We start from the raw sequence: 18,706 nt of genomic DNA on the forward strand, positions 1-18,706 counted from the left end.
GCAAAGTAATCTTGAGCCGTGACCTACTCGCAAGAACCTATTATTTAAATATTTCCTTCTACTCTGAAGTGAATTTTCCTGCAGGGTCAATTTATTATGTATTTTATCTTCTCAGTTTTTAATCTAGTCATCTAGTTATTCTAATTGTGATGATGCTTTATGTCTCTCCCTACCTCTCCAATAAATATTCAGAGATAAAGGTATTACATTCTTAACCAAATGTTGTTCAGTTATTTCCTTGATTAATCTAAGTACAAATTTAGAACATATATTATGGTTGTCAATTTTACATTGTAGAAAAATAAAAATGTGTCAAACTCAGTAGGCACAGCAATAAATGTTTGAGTGATTTGATGAATAAAAAACATCTGCCTGACATCAGTAAATAGAGCAAAATGAACAGTGAGAATCTTCAGATTAACTGTTCACATTTTACTGTGACTTTGTGTAAGCATTTTACTAAGAAATGATGAAACACAATATCAGCATTTATCACCTGTCCATAATTCATTAGTCTAACTCAGAGTTTGGCAAACAGCCTGTTGGCTAAATCTATCCTACTGTCTGTTTTTATAAAGTTTTATTGGAACACAGCCATGCTTATTTGTGGGTCCTTTTGCACTACTACAGCAGAATTCAGTGGCTGAGACTACTTTTATGGCCAGCAAAGCCCAAAAGATTTAGAGACGTACCTCTAAGATGTTATGGGTTTGGTTCCAGACCATGGCAATAAAGTGAATATGGCAATAAAGCGAGTCACACAAAGTTTTTGGTTTCAGAGAGCATAAAAGTTATGTTTATTCTCTATTGTACTCTATAAAATGTGCAGTAGCATTATGTCTAAAAAGACCAATGTTCATACCTTACGTCTAAAACTTTTTTGCTAAAAAGTGTTAACCATCACCAGAGCCTTCAGTGAATCGTAGTAGTAACATCAAAGATCACTGATCACAGATCGCCATAACAAACATAACAATAAAAAAGTTTGACATATTGTAAGAATTACCAAAATGTGACACAGAGACACGAAGTGAGCAAATACTGTTGGAAAAATGGAACCAATAGACTTTCTTGATGCAGGGGTGCCACGAACCTACAATTTGAAAACATGGAAAATCTGGGAAGCACAATAAAACAAGGTATGCCTATACTATCTGATCCTTTACAGAAAAGGTTTGCTGACTTCTGACAGCTACTATGTACAGGAGGGCCCTCCTTGTCCTGACTGTGGCTCTAACTGATTCAGGCCAGAAAATATGCCAAGGGGCTCGGCAGTGGCATTTTTACCACATAACAGCAACATTTATTGATAGCTTACTGTGAGCCGGAATGGTCTAAGCAGTGTACATAAATAATAACACTTAATCCTTGTAATAATGAGATAAATATTATCACTATGACCATTTTAGAGGTGAGGCAACCAGAGAGATTTTGTGACTCACCTCTGATTACGTCAGTGTGTTGAAGCCAGGAATGGACCCTGAGTAATTTGATGCTGAACTTAAAAAAAAAAAAATAACAGAGAGATTTGAGTAAAAAAGTGATTTTGGAGACTTCCCTGGTGGTGCAGTGGATAAGACTCCGCCCTCCCAATGCAGGAGGCCTGGGTTCGATCCCTGGTCAGGGAACTAGATCCCACGTGCATGCCGCAACTAAGAGTTCATATGCCACAACTAAGGAGCACGCCTGCTGCAATTAAGGAGCCTTCCTGCCACAACTAAGACCTGGTGCAACCAAATAAATAAATACATATTTTTTAAAAAGTTATTTTGTATCCTCATGTTTTTCTTATTTTGCTATCTTACAACACTTGCAGCTGGGACTAGACAACACAGAAAACACAGTCAGGAGTCTTTTTGAGAAAGGATTACGGAGGGCGAAGACTAGGCTGCTGTGACAGAGATGACCCAGAGAAAAGTGAAGTTCATTCCCTCACTTCTAACAGTCCCAAGGTGAGTGGTGTGGATTGATCGATGGCTCTTTTCCACACTGCCCTTCAGAGAATCAGAATTACTCCCATCCATGGCTCTCCCATGTGCTAGGGGGCTGATGTGTCTGCATGGCAAAAGCTGAGTGACAGTCATGCCCCTTCTTCTGTCTGCAGATGTTGAAGAGTGCGTAGGAGCACACATCTGCTGTCCCAGAACCCATACCTAGGTGTGCTACCTGTGACTTCAGCTCACAGACACTCAGGAGAATTTAGTCATCTGGTATCCTCCTGCCTGCAAAGAAGACTGGAATATTTAGGCTCCAGCTGAGCAGCCATGTGATCAGCCATGACCCTATTTCTGTGGGAGAGAGATGGATTTGGGCTTGACAAATGGCAACTTTCTTAAGAGCAAAAGAGTAAAAATTTTATCTTTTTAAGATTTTCAGTGGCATAACCGGTCCATCTGACTTTTGGTTCAGTTGTTCTTGAGCAGGAAAACTTTCATGATGGTTTATGAGGGGGAGAAAAAGCAAATGGACTATTGAGTTTTAATTGAAAGAGGATCAGGGTGTGGAGACCTTTCCTTGGGTCATCTCCAGAGAACATTCTTCGATTATCCATCCGCTGTTCTACTTTGATTTTCAAAGCTCTATTATTATTACCTTTTTCCATCTCTCTATGATCTCGATTTTTTTTCAAAATACTTAATATTATTAGACTACAGTAATGTGAAGTATACAAATATGTATTTTTAGCAAGTGTATATCAATATATTTATAGTCTTCATATCTAACTTATTTACTAAAATCATATTAAGTGATATTTATAGTTTAATTTCTTATGTGTCACGAAGTTTTAAGATACTGATGGTGACTTTTCTTCTTATTTTCAATCGAATTCTAATTGTTCTACTGTATTTTAATTCTTACTGTGCATTAGCAAAACAGATTATTAGAACTATTTGGGAGCTGGAAAAGTGTGAAAAAGCTTCATAGAGATCAAAACAGAAATGAGTCTTGAAGGGAAAATAAAACTAACAACTAAATATATTTGCAATATACACACACATGCACACATTTTCTAAGGGAAATTAAAAAGCTCTATAGTAATGAATATTACAGAGTACAAGTGACTTTGTGTCTGAATTTCATTTTCCTCTGATTAAAGTGACATTTTCCTTTGCCTAAATAAGCTTAAGCTGAAACTGTCTATATGAAATCATCTAACTATAGAGCTCTCCTCCAAAACAGTCGAAGTTGCTTGATTATCTTGGTTTTCCAGGCATTGCATCTCTCCCATTTGGAGAAGTCAATGAAAATAAATGTGTGTGAGTTGATACTTTCTTTTCTTCCTTTGATGTATACAGCGAGATACTCACAATGTAGCAACCCTTATACTTTTAAAAGAGAGAATCCTGGTGGGAAAAAAACCCTGAGGTATGCATCCCTGTAAAGCAAACTTTGCTTTAGTTTGTTTCTTTGTTTTCTAACTGTTGAGAGGCATTTGAAAATACGTGGAGTGCTTTAGATTTCTATGTCTGGTAATTATTTCCCGGGTCAGGGTCAGATATGACAAAGTCCTGCAACGGAGAAAAGAGGCTCGCAGGTGCCCATCAGAAGACTGGCTTGCCCTGGATGCCGGAAGCACTGGTGTGGAGGCTTGAGTAGAGTTAAGCTCCCCGGCCCAGGATGCCTCGTTGGTCAGGTGGGAAAGAGCCGGGTACGGAAGTCAAGGAACTGCCTTAAGGATTCAGTGAAATGATCCATGCACAGTGCTTCGTGTTTGGCTCAGAATAAGCAATGCATACATTCGTCATTATTTATAGAATTAGGTTGTTTCTTCCTGCTCCAGGTCTTAACCCTTGGAGTGAATTTCTAATATATTTTTGTAAAGCAGCAACGGTCATACTTACTTCATAGGTTCCTTCTAAGGCTTTAAAGATTATTATTGCTATAAAGTATCTTACCCTTGGTAGGTTACAGATATTCTTATTCTCACCAGTCTCCACTGTTTTAATATTTTAGTTCTATATTTTTTTAAGTGCCTTTGATTTCTGAAAAAAATGTATACATTTATGGTTTTGCATTTCTGACTTCTGGTTAATACTACTATCAGTGTATTCTTCTCATCACCTGCTGGAATTTCTTCAACCCATCAGAATCTTCCTTGTAGTTTTCCTCCTGCCACCCAGTAATGCTCAGTCCCTATATTCTGGGTTGGGAGCTGTGATATTACTTACTAAATCATCCTCTCTGTTCCCCAGTTATTCTCCTAACAAATATCCTTTAGGGTTGCTTTTTTGGTTTTTTTTGCTTTTAATCTGTCCTCTTACCTTCTCTCTTTAGATAACATGTCATATTATGTCTTGGGAAAGTTTCCTTTTACTGACTCAAAATTTGTGACTTGACTTATTAAAGATTTTTTATTTCACCCTCACTCAAAAATCCATTTTAACTCAGATTTCTAACTCCCAAATTCACAATTGCTTAATTTTCAAAGGCTTTCTTGTGACATCTTAATAGAAAGAAGATAAGATGGAAGAGGTAACATTCAAAATGTATTATTTGGATTCTCAAGATTAGACCCATTATTCTAGAGTTTCCTGAAATATGCATAGAAGTTCTTTGGAGAACCCATTCCTTTATGATTTTGTGAAACAGTTTTCATTGCTTTGTGGTTATCTGTTGATTTAGAAATTACTCAAATATAGTGTGGACTTTTACATTTATGATAATATACAATTCAACTGAATGTTTGAATAAATACATCACACACAATTTATTCAGAATTTTAAAAATTTACTATGCCTTAATGGCAATTAAAGCCAAGATCCTTCCTCAATTACAATTGACTGTGATATTTTTCAAGAAAATAATTTTGCAATTTTACATACAATGATGTATAGTATCTTTATGTAGTACTGGTTTTAAGTGTGATTATTTAAACTTTTTAATATCATTACTTTCTAAGTATTCCAAGTGTTTTACTACATATATCAAAATATTTGAATTATTTTTTGATATTTAAGTATTTTTCTTTCTCATTCTGCTTGATTAAATATTCTTACATTCCAACCAATGCCAAAACTTAGCCCAGTTTTTCTTCCCTTTATCTTAACTACTTTTCTGTAAATGGGAATAATAATAATATAAACCTCAAATGTTGAATTCAGTATTAAAACTAATGCATATAAATTGCATAGCATAGTGACTTGTATAAACCAGGCAATCTGTAATGATTTTGATGTAGAAAGTATAATCAATTCTATCTTAGTTCGTTCGGGCTGCTATGACAAAATACTACAGGCTGCGCAGCTTATAAACAGCAGAAATTTATTTCTCATAGTTACGGAGGCTGGGGAGTTCAAGGTCAAGGAAGAAGGCCCTCTTCCTAGTTCATAGCAGGTGCCTCCTTGCTTTTTGTCACATGGTGGAAGTGGCAATGAGCTCTGTGGCATCTCTTTTATAAGAGTGTCAGTTTTATTCATGAGGGTTACAGAGTCATGAGCCAAGCACCTCCCAAAGGCCTCACTTCCTAGATACCATCATGTGGGGCATTAGGATTTCAACATATGAGTTTGGGGAGGATGCAAACACGCAGATCATAGCGAATTCTTTACTCTGTTGTCGGAAATATAAAGTCTAAGTTGCACTAATCTACTAAAAAACACCTAAATCGATGATTTTCTAAATTTTTACACTTTATAGGTTTTGAAATCTGCTTCCTTCACATTTGTAGTTTCATCATTTTTAAAGTGTACAGTTAGTATCTGAACTCTTTTTATTTTGCTTTGTATTTTTTTCATAGAAAATAGAAGAGAACCATCTGAATGAAACATAAAATTAATAATACACTGGTCCTAAAATTCAAATGGAGAAAAATGTCAGCTATGTAGGCCTCAAGAATAGTTTGAACTTTTATAAATATCTATTTATTCTTTTTGGCCAGGGGAAGTGGTAATGGTAACAGAGAATCTATATGGTTAATGATAAAACACATAAATAGAAACCAGAATCACCTTGTAGTATTCAAACCCCTGCTATACCCACCACTTATATTGTTTTTGGCTTTTGTTTCTTCAACCATAAAATAGTGGCTACAATATTATTTCCCTTATAAATTCTTGTGCAAATTAAATAAATTAATATAAACAAAGTGCTTAAAATAGCATCTAGCACATAATAAGCACTCAGCAATGTTACATATTATCCATGATACTGAAAATAAAATATAAAATTTGATAATGATATTTGGACATTTTTGGAAAAATGAAAATCAACCATGATCTGCCATCAATGTTTAAAGTGACAGAAATAAAATAATGATATTATTGGAATTATTTTGCTTTTCTAACACTTAACAGTGATTTTATGTCTCTCATTCCTTGCTTGGACAAGAAAATCAGTTAATTTTTCAGCTTAGCCGTTTGCTTCTCTCCTTAAATAAATATATTCGATGAAATCAAGTTATGAAAAAGGAAGTAAAATTCCAACTGAGACTGGTATTGAACTTAATTGTCTAAACAAACAAACAAAAAAAAACAAAGAAATACATAAGGGTAATAACTTTCTCTCTAAGTAAATATTGAAACTTTCTGCTCTGATTAAAATATAATTATATTCAGGCAGTAAAAATTGTACTGCCTTTCAATACACAGTATTTTTTTTTAAACATCTTTATTGGAGTATAATTGCTTTAAAATGGTGTGTTAGTTTCTGCTGTATAACACAGTGAATCAGCCATACATACACATATATCCCCATATCCCCTCCCTCTCGCGTCTCCCTCCCCCGCCTCCCTATCCCAGCCCTCTAGGTGGACACAAAGCACCGAGCTGATCTCCCTGTGCTATGTGGCTGCTTCCCGCTAGCTATCGATTTTACATTTCAATACACAGTATTTTGATAGTATTATTTTATCTCCGAAACACATAAGTGCACTGTCCAACTCTCCAGAACGAAAAAGCGAAATACATACTGAGAGCAGAAATATTGGTATAAAAGTTCAAACTGATAGACCATTTATTCAGTACTGAAAGCAAGTGAGTTGTAATAGCCTCCAGTCTTGGGAGTGTGAGCACTAAAGGAAAATGCAGCGGAACCAGAGGAAATGAGGTCATGCAAGAGGGCAAAGGACAGAGATCAACAGTCACCGTTACCGGGTAACAACAGGAGGGATTCGCAAAGACACTTACGGTTCCATCAGCTTGGTTTTGTTTTCTTGCATCATGTACTCGTTCTGGATGAACACAGTGCTCATTCTGAGAGAACATGAAAAACAAAAGAATATAAATGAATATATTGCGTCCATTATATAAAACATTTTATAATTCACCAAAGCAACAGTTGTTCCTTCTTTGTGAAAGTACTGAAAATGTACTAAACTATTAATAAAAATCATTTTTCTTTAGCTTAAGTTCTCAGTTTTTTATGTAGAATATACAGAATCAAGAGTGAAAGATTTAACATGATAAACCACATCATTTGAATGCAACTCCAGTTTATTACTGCACACTATGAAAAAATAACAAAGCTGAATGCTAAAATATAGATACTCCAGTGAAATAAAAGAAAAATGCATTTTATATGTATGAAAAACAATATTTACCTAATAAAATCCTGGAATGGAATAGGTGCAAAAACAGTTAAAATAGGCCACTGAAGAGAATAAGTTTTGAATACAGAAAGTATACTGAATATAGAAATATTCAGCATATATATAGATTTTCTTGAAAGATTAGCTTATAAGCTGTATGCTTATATGTATGTGAACTATATCACTGATTTACAGTTCTTGATAATGACTAGGAAAAAAAAATCACATTTCCCCACATTTCCTAAATTCTTCTCACTCCATCGTTTACACGTTTTAGATAATACAAGCCACATGGCATTGTTTTAAATGAGAGAAGTAAAAAGGGAATAGTAAAAACTTAATCTCGGGCTTCCCCGGTGGCGCAGTGGTTGCGAGTCCGCCTGCCGATGCAGGGGACACGGGTTCTTGCCTCAGTCTGGGAGGATCCCACATGCCGTGGAGCGGCTGGGCCCGTGAGCCAGGGCCGCTGAGCCTGCGCGTCCGGAGCCTGTGCTCCGCAACGGGGAGAGGCCGCAGCACTGAGAGGCCAGCGTACCCCACCAAAAAAAAAAAAAAAAAAAAAAAAAACCAAAAAACTTAATCTCACTAAGTATCTCTGAAACACATTTTAGCAGTTTTCTGACAATGTGAAGAGAGTTTCTGCCTCACACGAAGCATGTATCACGATTACCCACTAATTTAATGCTAAACTAATTTAGTAGCTATGTTTTCAGATCAGAGCAACTTTGCACAGTATCATGTGTAGGTATTACATTTTCCTTCTAAGTTGCACTCAATGAGTTCTTTAAAATAAATAATGAAATATTATTTTAAAGGTAAACAATGGGTACAAATATCATTTGTAAAAACAAATAAGGCAATTAAAAATAATGGTTTCTAACAGATTGAAGTATTAGTAGAGTGCAGTTGGTCGCAAGAGAAGAGGGAAGAAGCTGTTGGTGCTCAAAGGAAGGTAAATGTGAGCAAGTGTGAGCTAGTACAGGAAGGAGTGCGAGTAAAGTCTTGCCATGTGTCCTCGTCTGAGCACAGAGGGACGTGAACTTTGGGCTCTCCTGGGCACTAGAGGCTCAGAAAGTGGATGGCTGTGAATTTTCATCTGAAGCCAGACACGAAGCCACAGAACGATGACAGAAGAAAGTCAAAGTGACTATTGCCTCGAATTCATTGTGCTTGCAATTACGCAACTCTTGAAAACATGAGACTGCTTGATATTTTTTAAAACTGTATTTTACAATGCTTTTTTCCCCCAATTTTTATCATGGCTATTTTAAACACACAGAAAAATAGAATGATAAAATGAATGCCCCTGTTAACTCTATCTGATAATTGTTAACATTTTACCATATTTGCTTCATCCTTTCTGGCTTGGTTGATTTCATCTAGAATCAGAACAGCCTTATTTGTCAGTTTTTCCTTCTCTGTGTATTTAATAAATGGTAATTGCTCACTTATCACACAATTATTGACTAATATCTTTATCATGCAAGTTTTATGATTCAAGGAGCTGTAAGTATTACTTTAAAAGCTTCGGGATTTTTAGAGAGATTTTCCAACAAAAATGTTAGTATAACATAACTGCAATCTCCATCTAAAGTAGTATTGGCCTCTCTTTGAATGTTTTATGAACTGGAGCTTTTTATTTTCTTCTCTGAAATGTTCATTCATAGAAAAAATTAAGCATGCCTTCCATGATTGGATCTTTCATGGATTGCTGTATCTCAACACACTATCATTTGCTCATTTATCTCAACTCTATGCCCTTAGCTAGGCCTGTTAGACTCCTTTAATTTTTTCACAAGCTTTTCCTCTTTCTTAGAAAGATATTATTCAAATAGTCTCCTATCAATAGACATTTGTGTTGTTTTCATTATTTTTCTATTACACATAGGGCTACAATTATTAATCTTGCTCATATGTAATTTTATTCTCATGAAGGTATATCCTTGGAATTGATTTCCAAAAATGCATTGACTGGGTCCGAAGCTAAATGTACTATAATTTATAAGATATTGACAAAATTCCCTCCTGCAGCTATACCGTTTGCCTGTTCTCTCAACCCTTGCCAACAGAAAGAGAAATGTATCTAAAATTAATGCTAGTTTTAATTTGTATTTTTTATTTGCATTTACCTTTTCATGAGGGGAGGTTGGCAAGAGCCTTGGTCCAAAGATGTCAATCATACCATGGTACTGGGAGGTGAAATGATTACTCACAAATTCTCTCCACAATAGACCAACACTAGAATGCTCTCCAAGAGCATCCTCTGGTATCAGAAGAGCTGTATATTTTACTGTCATTATAGTTAGAATTTATACTTATTGTTTATTAAGTGATTTATGAATTTTGTTAGATGTTATTTAATATTATATAAATAAGATAGATTTTCAAATCATTTAGCAGCTTTTTCGTTAAGGTGGCTTTGAGTTGACAGCCATATAACAGGTACTCTTCAGTATTCCCTCATGGATCTTTTCATTTTTAGAGTGATTCACCAAATAAAGTTTTATATAACCTCACCTTCCATCTGAAAGCATTGTTAGCCCATCTTTGAATGCTTTATTGCCAAAGACTTCTTGTTTCTCATCCTAAAGTTTCTCATGCATGAAAAAATCAAGCATGTTCTTTATGCTCAAGTCACTCATCTTTCACATATTTCAATTCACTATCATTTGCCCCAATTTTTATTTCTAATATAAGCACTTTTCTAGGCTGTGGGACTCACATTTTCTTCACAAGTTTTTTCTCTTTCATAGATGATATTTTCATTGCATATTGTGGGAAAATAATGGTGATTATGCATAATATTTTAAAGAATGCAATCCAATTCAGAGTATAGCCGATTATCTATTTGGATGATGAATTTTTAGGAAAACTGGTGTTGTCATAACATAATAACTTCATGTAAATTCAACTAGTAAAGGATATCTTTATTATCTCAATAATATCGACTAAAATTTCATTATTTTAAATTAAGTTTTTAACACCTTATTTGATTTTAAAATTGTCTAGAATATATTCGCTGCATGATAAATTACCCCACAACTTAGCAGCTTAAAAATTCATTTTATTTTATTCATGCTTTTGTGTACTAGGTATTTGAAGGTCCTAGCTGGGCACACTTCAGGTGTCTCATATAGCTGTAATCAGACGTCGTCTCGGACAGCAGAGATCTGAAGGTTTGGCTCAGCTAGACGTTCTAGAATGCGTCATTCCAATGCTGGCAATTGATGCTGGCTGTCTGCTGGAAGCTCAGCTGGGCTGTTGACCAGATCACCTGCACATGGCTTATTCACCATGGCAGTAGGGGGAGATACTGTTTCAACCATCTTTGGAAAGGACCATCTGCCACATTAAGCTCCTATCGGTATGTATTTAATATTATCACATTAAACCAACACATTAGAAAGACACATTAGAAAGACAAAGACATGTATATATATACATATCTTGATTTACACCTTCCTTAGGGCTGAGGAACATGGGTACACTGCTTTGCTGCGTCTCTTGACTGCTGCAGTGGTTAGTCAATTCACTTCTAACTTGATCATGATTTTTTCCCACGTAACTGATGACTTGAACTACTGTTGTATCTTTCTATCCGTTCCTGAAGTTTGAACCTAACAGGCAAATACATGTAACTGTCAACATAAATGCAAATGATTAGTTTTCCTATAAAATAATGGCATAGTTATCAATATTGCAAAGCATAGAAAGGATTTATATTTAATTCAGATGAGTCATTGCTTCTAGAGGAGTTTTGGGATAAGAGTGGATGGAGCAAAATGTTATCCAGTCTCTTCTGTAATGCATATTGTTTTTGGAAATTCTGGGTTATGAGAACACCTTTTAGTTTAGCTACTCTCTCTCCTTGTATGTACTTTCAAAAATTTTCAATATAACATGGAATATTTACAGTTATAATAGTAATAACTGTGTATAATATTTTTTTCTTTAACACATACAATTTCACTTTTAAAATACAAGGTATAATTTAAATTATATCTTACCTTGTTTTCATTTTGCTTGCTTTTTAAATAAATATATTATGTATTTTGTTTTAAATTAATATTTCCATGTATTGGAAATATAATTACCAAATATTTCAATAAATAATTGGTATGATACTTTAAATTTAATCCTGTAAAAATATTATACATATATTTTGCAGACGATTTCTATCAGAATAACTGCAAGTAGAATGATATTATTTTTCCACTTTTATCATTTCAACCTTAGCAGTCATGGCTCCTTTAGTTTGAGTACATTTGTTCCCTCTAATCTACAAAACTTCCAGAATCAGAAGAGAGTCAGACTAATGACAATAATGAGACTCATATCTGGAAAGCACTGATAATGCTCCACGTGCATTAATGACATCTGTGTAACTGAACACTGTGAGACTTAAATGGATCTTGGAACCATACAACTGTAGCAACAATTTCCCATTTTTCTGCCATGTGGAATGGTGCTTCTTAGCAGTGTTTACCTCCTATGAGCTTCTGAATTCAATATGCATGGAAAAGCAGATCATATTTAATAGGGTCACTTTATTAGTTTAAGAGCTAAAATGTTACCCTAACTGAATACTGATTTGCTCTCAAATATATAAATATAAATAACTTCCTCTAGAGGGGTCATTTTGATCAATATTGAGTCTGACATGGGCTCTTTTCATAGAGGTAATGGAATAATGGTGAAAGGTGCTATAAGCCCAGAATTTTAACTGAGTTAATGGTAGCTAGTTCTCCAGAACCCAGAGGAAAACAGAAAATGACCTAGAAAGGCAGGGCAAAGTAAAGTTTAATTCCAAAAATGGTAGTAATTTAGTAAATAGTTTGTAGCATTATTTAGGATGCGTCCAAATACATTTTAGCTTTTAAACATGAATGTCCAACAGATTTTTTACGTTCTTTGTATACCTTTCCAAATGAGTTATTTTGGTAATACCATCTCCTCATCTATAACCCACTGCATATTTTAGACCAAGTATTAAGAGTAATTCTTAATTAGAGAAAAGGGCTGGTGTTGACATTGCACTGTCCAGGTCCTCCTTCATCTAATAATAACAGTGGACATTTATAGAGTGCTTATTAGGTGCCATATTTGATCCACAGTTCAACACATTTTATATACATTCTTTTTTTTTTTTTTTGTGGTATGCGGGCCTCCCTCTGCTGCGGCCTCTCCCGTTGCGGAGCACAGGCTCCGGACGCGCAGGCCCAGCGGCCATGGCTCACGGGCCCAGCCGCTCCGCGGCATGTGGGATCCTCCCAGACCGGGGCGCGGACCCGGTTCCCCTGCATCGGCAGGCGGACGCGCAACCACTGCGCCACCAGGGAAGCCCAAATATTTATTTATTTATTTATTTATTTGTGGTACGCGGGCCTCTCACTTGTTGTGGCCTCTCCCGTTGCGGAGCACAGGCTCCGGACGTGCAGGCTCAGCAGACATGGCTCACGGGCCCAGCCGCTCCGCGGCATGTGGGATCTTCCCGGACCGGGGCAAGAACCCGTGTCCCCTGCATCGGCAGGCAGACTTTCAACCACTGCGCCACCAGGGAAGCCCCTTTATATACATTCTTATCCACCCAAATTTTAAAACAGATTAGGCAATTGTAATATTTGGCAAGGTACACAGCTGTCGATTTTTGCCATGCAAATTCAAACTGAAATCCAAGTCTGAACTATTGCTTCACACTATCCCTCTAGTTTCTTTATTAATTCCCAAGTCCCAGAATTATATTTCCCACAACTAGACAATTAACCGTCTGCCCTTCTCTTTCTACTTGAATTTCTGAAGAGTCTACCCCTGCCATTATCTTCAAATTTCACCCAAAGCCTTTGGACCCCTTATCTTCAGTTCTAGTGCAGGTCTTTCACCCTTGGTCTGCTCTTATAGTCATGCATCCATATCGTACCATCACTTGGCTAACTGGCCATTGTCTCAAAGTGAACACACTTCAGATCACATACATTTTCTAATTTCTGCAGTACTATTTTTTCTATTCATTAATATTTTTTAATCAACACCACACAGTTTCAAAAATCTCTGTATTATTTCTAAATAGCTTAAGGTGAAAAGAGACTTGGAGAATAATCTTGGGTTTAATGCATGACTCTAGCCATGATTGGTTTTATAATATCTACCAGGCAAAGTTCATGCTCTCATGGAGCTTAGTATACTATAATTGGAGAAATAGATTTTAAACATGTATATATACAGATATCTGTATAATTAAAACATAATACTTGCTATATATGAAAATTTCACAATTCTGTTATATAGCACAACAAGCGGACTTTAAAATGAAAATAGTGCAACAAGGGAAGATATTAAGAAGATTTAATATTTAGTATGCGGAGGTATCATATAACATATCTCAAGGCAGTAACATCTAAACTGCGACTTGAGTGATGACTACAAATTCGGTGAATTCAGTAGGTGGTGTGTGTGTGTGTGTGTGTGTGTGTGTGTGTGTGTGTGTGTGTCTTTAGTTGGATAAGTTGGAAAGAGAGCTGAAGAATGACTCTCTGGTATTTTCCTTGCACAATTCATTTCATGAATGATGGTGCCTTTCACTCAGCACTGGAGAGGACACAATTTTAGAGTAAAATTGTGATATGAGGGCAACAATCATTTTTTCCTAAAATGATATATTTTTCACATATATTCCACTGTTAAAATTCTTCTCCAGTCTATTATCTTGTGTCTAGATGACTTAACACAGCCAACTCACTTTTAATTTTTCCTCATCTGCCACTTCCATATCCCTAAACATACAATTTGATATGATTTGACCTACAGAACCTATATAGATTTCTATTATTTTAGGGAAAGAACATGTTTTCTTTCAATGTCCTTGAACAATTAATCTTGAATGAACTGTGTCCTCAGGATCTTAGGTCTTCTCTAAGCCACACGGCTGAAATAACACTGATATTTTTACTTCTTAATATATAATAAACTAATCCCATTGCACCAGGAACTGACCGAGGCTTTTAATGTGTGGCCTAGCTCTCTCCATGCTGCTCACTCGCCTCTTCTTTCCTTGGGGAGGACGTGTTCACCCCTCAGCTGTCACGTTGTATATCTTTGAGGCATACTCCCTTATTATACCTTGAGTTTTCTTTGATAGCAATCATTACTATAATTTATAATTATGCATTTATTTGTATATTTGTGTTTAAAGTCTATTTTCGCCATTTAGAGTATAACTGAGCCCCATGAGAAAAGAATCTCTGTCTACCTGTTGTGTGACCAGTGTCCAGCACATACCAGGGACTCAATAATAGTTGAAGAAGCTTGAGATAGGCATATTTTATGTTCCCTTCATGCATAACATGTGCTTCTTCATATTTCTGTGGGTTTGATTATATGAATCTTTTTGTCAGAAATATCCTCTCTTGTCCTTTTGCCCATTCTATCCATTCTTTAAAATTCAAACGAAGATTAGAGGCTTCATAATATCTAACACAGATGTCTCAAGCATAGTTTCTTCTACCAGTTTCTGTGGCGCTTGCAGTCCATATCATATAATTAAATAATTATCCACATGTTGTTCTCTAATTGTTTCCTTTCCAAAACTATGAACACATGGTTGATGTCCTATGTATTCTACATACTTTTGCACATCTCTCAATACCTGCAGAACTACTTTGGATAAATGGTGCTTTATAATAATTTTTATCTTAATTTTAAAAAAATTACTTTACTTGCCTTGATGTTTAAGTTATGAATAAAGAGAACTGAGCAAGCCCAATGATTGTATCAATTCCACACTCTGTGAGAAAATTTACATACTCAACAGAGTGAGGGAAGTGTAATGAGGGACAAATTACAAATGAAATCAACAAGGGTGATGAAATATACCCCACGACCAGCCTGAGGGGTAAGGAGAAGAAACAGTTGCCAACATCTGGAGTGAGAGCTTTAGCTCTTGCTTCACCAGTGGGAGAGGGCCCCCTGACGGGAGCTTTCATCTCCAGGAGAGTAATGGAGCCATTGTCAACCCTTAGCCCAGCAAACAATACACCAACAGAGTGAAGACACCATTCTCACTCCCCTTTCTCCCCAGTTTCCAGATAGTCTTTCTCATTGGCTGAACTCAAATTGAGTAAAATGTCCATCATGGTCAACCGCCCAGGGAATGGAGCAAAGTGGAGATGATCTGAAGGCACAGGGAAGATATCCAGGACATGGACAGCTAAGTTTGGTACCTGTCTACTTGCTATAACACAGAGGCCCCAATATACATTGTCTCAAGCAAGACAGAACTTTGTTTCTCTCCTGTATAACTCTCCGAAAGTTAATGGGCCAGCACTGGTAGTACCCCTCTACCTTTCTAATCACAAAGCTTCTACCTCTGGGTCCAAAGTGGTTGCTCCAGGTCCTGCCACCACTCTTTATCCCAAGCAGTGGGAATGAGAAAAGGGCAAGGAAGCACATTGCCTTGAATAGCTCGATGTGAAAGAGGCACCTATCACTTCTTACATTCCATTGTCCCATACAAAGCCATCTGCTGCAAGTACAGACCAGCTGAGTCTTGGGGATTTTACTATTTACAGAAGAAGAAAAAACTAATGCTGGTGGGAAACTATCTGGGGTGATCCAGGCAGAAGAAATATCGGGTACAAAGGCACTAAGACAGAAAGAAGCTTGTTGGAACACATTTATGTGTGAGAGAATAATGATTCACAGCATCTGTAAATAGGCATCCACATAATCCTTTACTGAAGTTTACCCATCCTATCATATATTGTGCACAATAATTTCCTAAAGTGCCTTGTTTTGAACAGTCAGTTTTGGTACATGGCTGATAAAATGTGTGTACTGAACATATATATTGAGTTTATTGCTGCAATCAAATAAAACCCAGAGCAAATTTAATGGATATTTTTCTAATGACATGCATAATTGTCTTTGTGCTACATGCTAATAATGTAGATATAAGTGAAATGCCATTTCCAAATAATACTAATTACAGTCATTTAGGTGGAAAACCAAATCACATATTAAATTCTCTGATGTCTCTAATAGCCATTTTCACTAAGAGTCTTTAATTCTCCTCAACATCCTTGTGAGGCAAAGCAGACATTGACACCAACAGTGGGATTTTACTTTTGAGAGGTAGGTTTATTTAACATTTTACTGAGTTTCTGCATGTTCATTTCATATTATTGTTCTCCAGAACCTGTCATATCTCTAAAGGATCATTGTATCGTCCTGCCCTTTTATCAGAGTGAAGAGTAAATTTATAGTGGAGAAAGGGTGCAGATTTAGAAAGAGGCAATAAATGGGTAGAACTTCAGTCCTCAAATCCTGCTGTCTTACATTTCACCCTCCTTCATTCTTCATACTTAGCGGATGTCTGCCTCAGGCACAAGATAATCGCAGGACCCTTTCTTAAAACTGTCTGCACTGCTTGTGCTTGGCTTGAAATGTCAAATGATTGACTAAATCACTCCCTAATTAGAAATAAAATCCACACTATGTAAATTTCTCAAAAAGTTAATAAATTATAAAATAGCTTCATTTACTATGTAATTGACAAAATCAGATGCCTCTTGCCAAGGGAAGAGCATTGGGAAGCAGTAAATCACTGTGCTTGAAGGGAGGGGGATTTTGCCTTTGAGGAATAAAGGGCACAAGAGGAGACCTAAATAAAAATCATCTATTTTATAATGAGTTCCTAAACTCATTATTTTTTTAAAAAGGTTCTGTTTGTCCTTATATGGATACAGGTGCCTGGTTGTGCACACACAAAATCATTTTTAAAATATTTCTTGGCCATATAAAATTTTAAATACTGTGTTTGAAATATTCTTTCCCAAATCTTTGAAATTCTGATTATATTGTGTCAAGTTCATTTAATTAACAACAAGTAAGTGCCAGGCACTATGCATTTATGTGTTTTATCACGTATCTCTTGTATGTGGTCATTGATTTTGCTCATGGCTGCAATTGCTATATTTCAGTTTTCTAGGTAATCATAACTGGTTATTCTACGTTAGTATTTATGTAAACATGTTAGGAAAATATGGTTGACTGCTGAGCCACATTGTATATTGTCTTTGCATTTGCCATCTTGAACAACTTTTGTATTGTCCCTGGGAATAATAACTACCTCATTTTTCTTTTCATTTCCTGTGTTCCTTTCAGTATTTTATTCATCCAAACACCTGACAGAGTTACAAGAATCTAATTTGAGAAAATCAAATTCTCCATCACTTCTGGTTTTGAAATCACTTTCTTCCTCATGCTTTGCTCTAGACTTATTGCACCTTCTGTCACCCTGGAGTTTCCTCTCTCTATCAAAGAGGGATGCCCTTTGTAGGTGGTATCCCTTTTGTCCTGAATCTTGTCTTTCTTTTTCTGAGATAACAATCTTTTGAATAAAAACATCCTCTTCTGTTAGGATGAGAAAGGCTATGTGTGAAGTAATTATTTTTAAAATTTATATTTGAAGCTGCCATTATTCTACCCTTCCTCCAACAAATGAAAACATACTTCATTTCATAAATGGGCTGGAGATTTTACAGTGCTAAGGATAATTTTCCGATATGCCCAACTGTTCCCCAAGCTTCCAAAAAACATGTCAATATGTTCTATGGGATGTAAAAACCTGTATAACTTATTAAGACTAGAAGTTCCAAATAACTTATATATATTATGTGTAGTTAGGTTATATTAGAAATATAAGTTGATAAATCATAGTAGAAAATCCTTTGGCATCTCAATTATATGTCCCAACTCTTAATTGTTGAAGAAAGGAAGCATCATAATGTAATAGAGTAAAAGCAATTTATATATTGATGTAGAACATAGTTCTAATAGCCAATATTTAATAGACAACTCTTAGGATGAGAACTTCTTTATGAGTTTAATAGGTAAGATATACATTTTGAGCCAACTTGGACTGAATTGCACTCAGCTTTTGAGGAATATTTACCATAGAGGTTGGAAATTTTTTGAAAAATGAAAGTACCAAATTTATGTAGAATTTTAAACTTGCTGGAACTGACATCTCCAAATTCTACCAAGATCTTCAGATTTCCAAATCCAAAGGAAGTTAAATATATGCAGTTGTATCTTATGAATGCAAATGAAAAATGCCATTTGCTAATAAGTCACTATCCATTAATGTGATAGATATAGCATGTATTCATAGTTCAAATTTGAGAA

The sequence above is a fragment of the Physeter macrocephalus genome, chromosome 19 (genome assembly GCF_002837175.3).
Source record: "Physeter macrocephalus isolate SW-GA chromosome 19, ASM283717v5, whole genome shotgun sequence".
NCBI classification, from domain to species: domain Eukaryota; kingdom Metazoa; phylum Chordata; class Mammalia; order Artiodactyla; family Physeteridae; genus Physeter; species Physeter macrocephalus.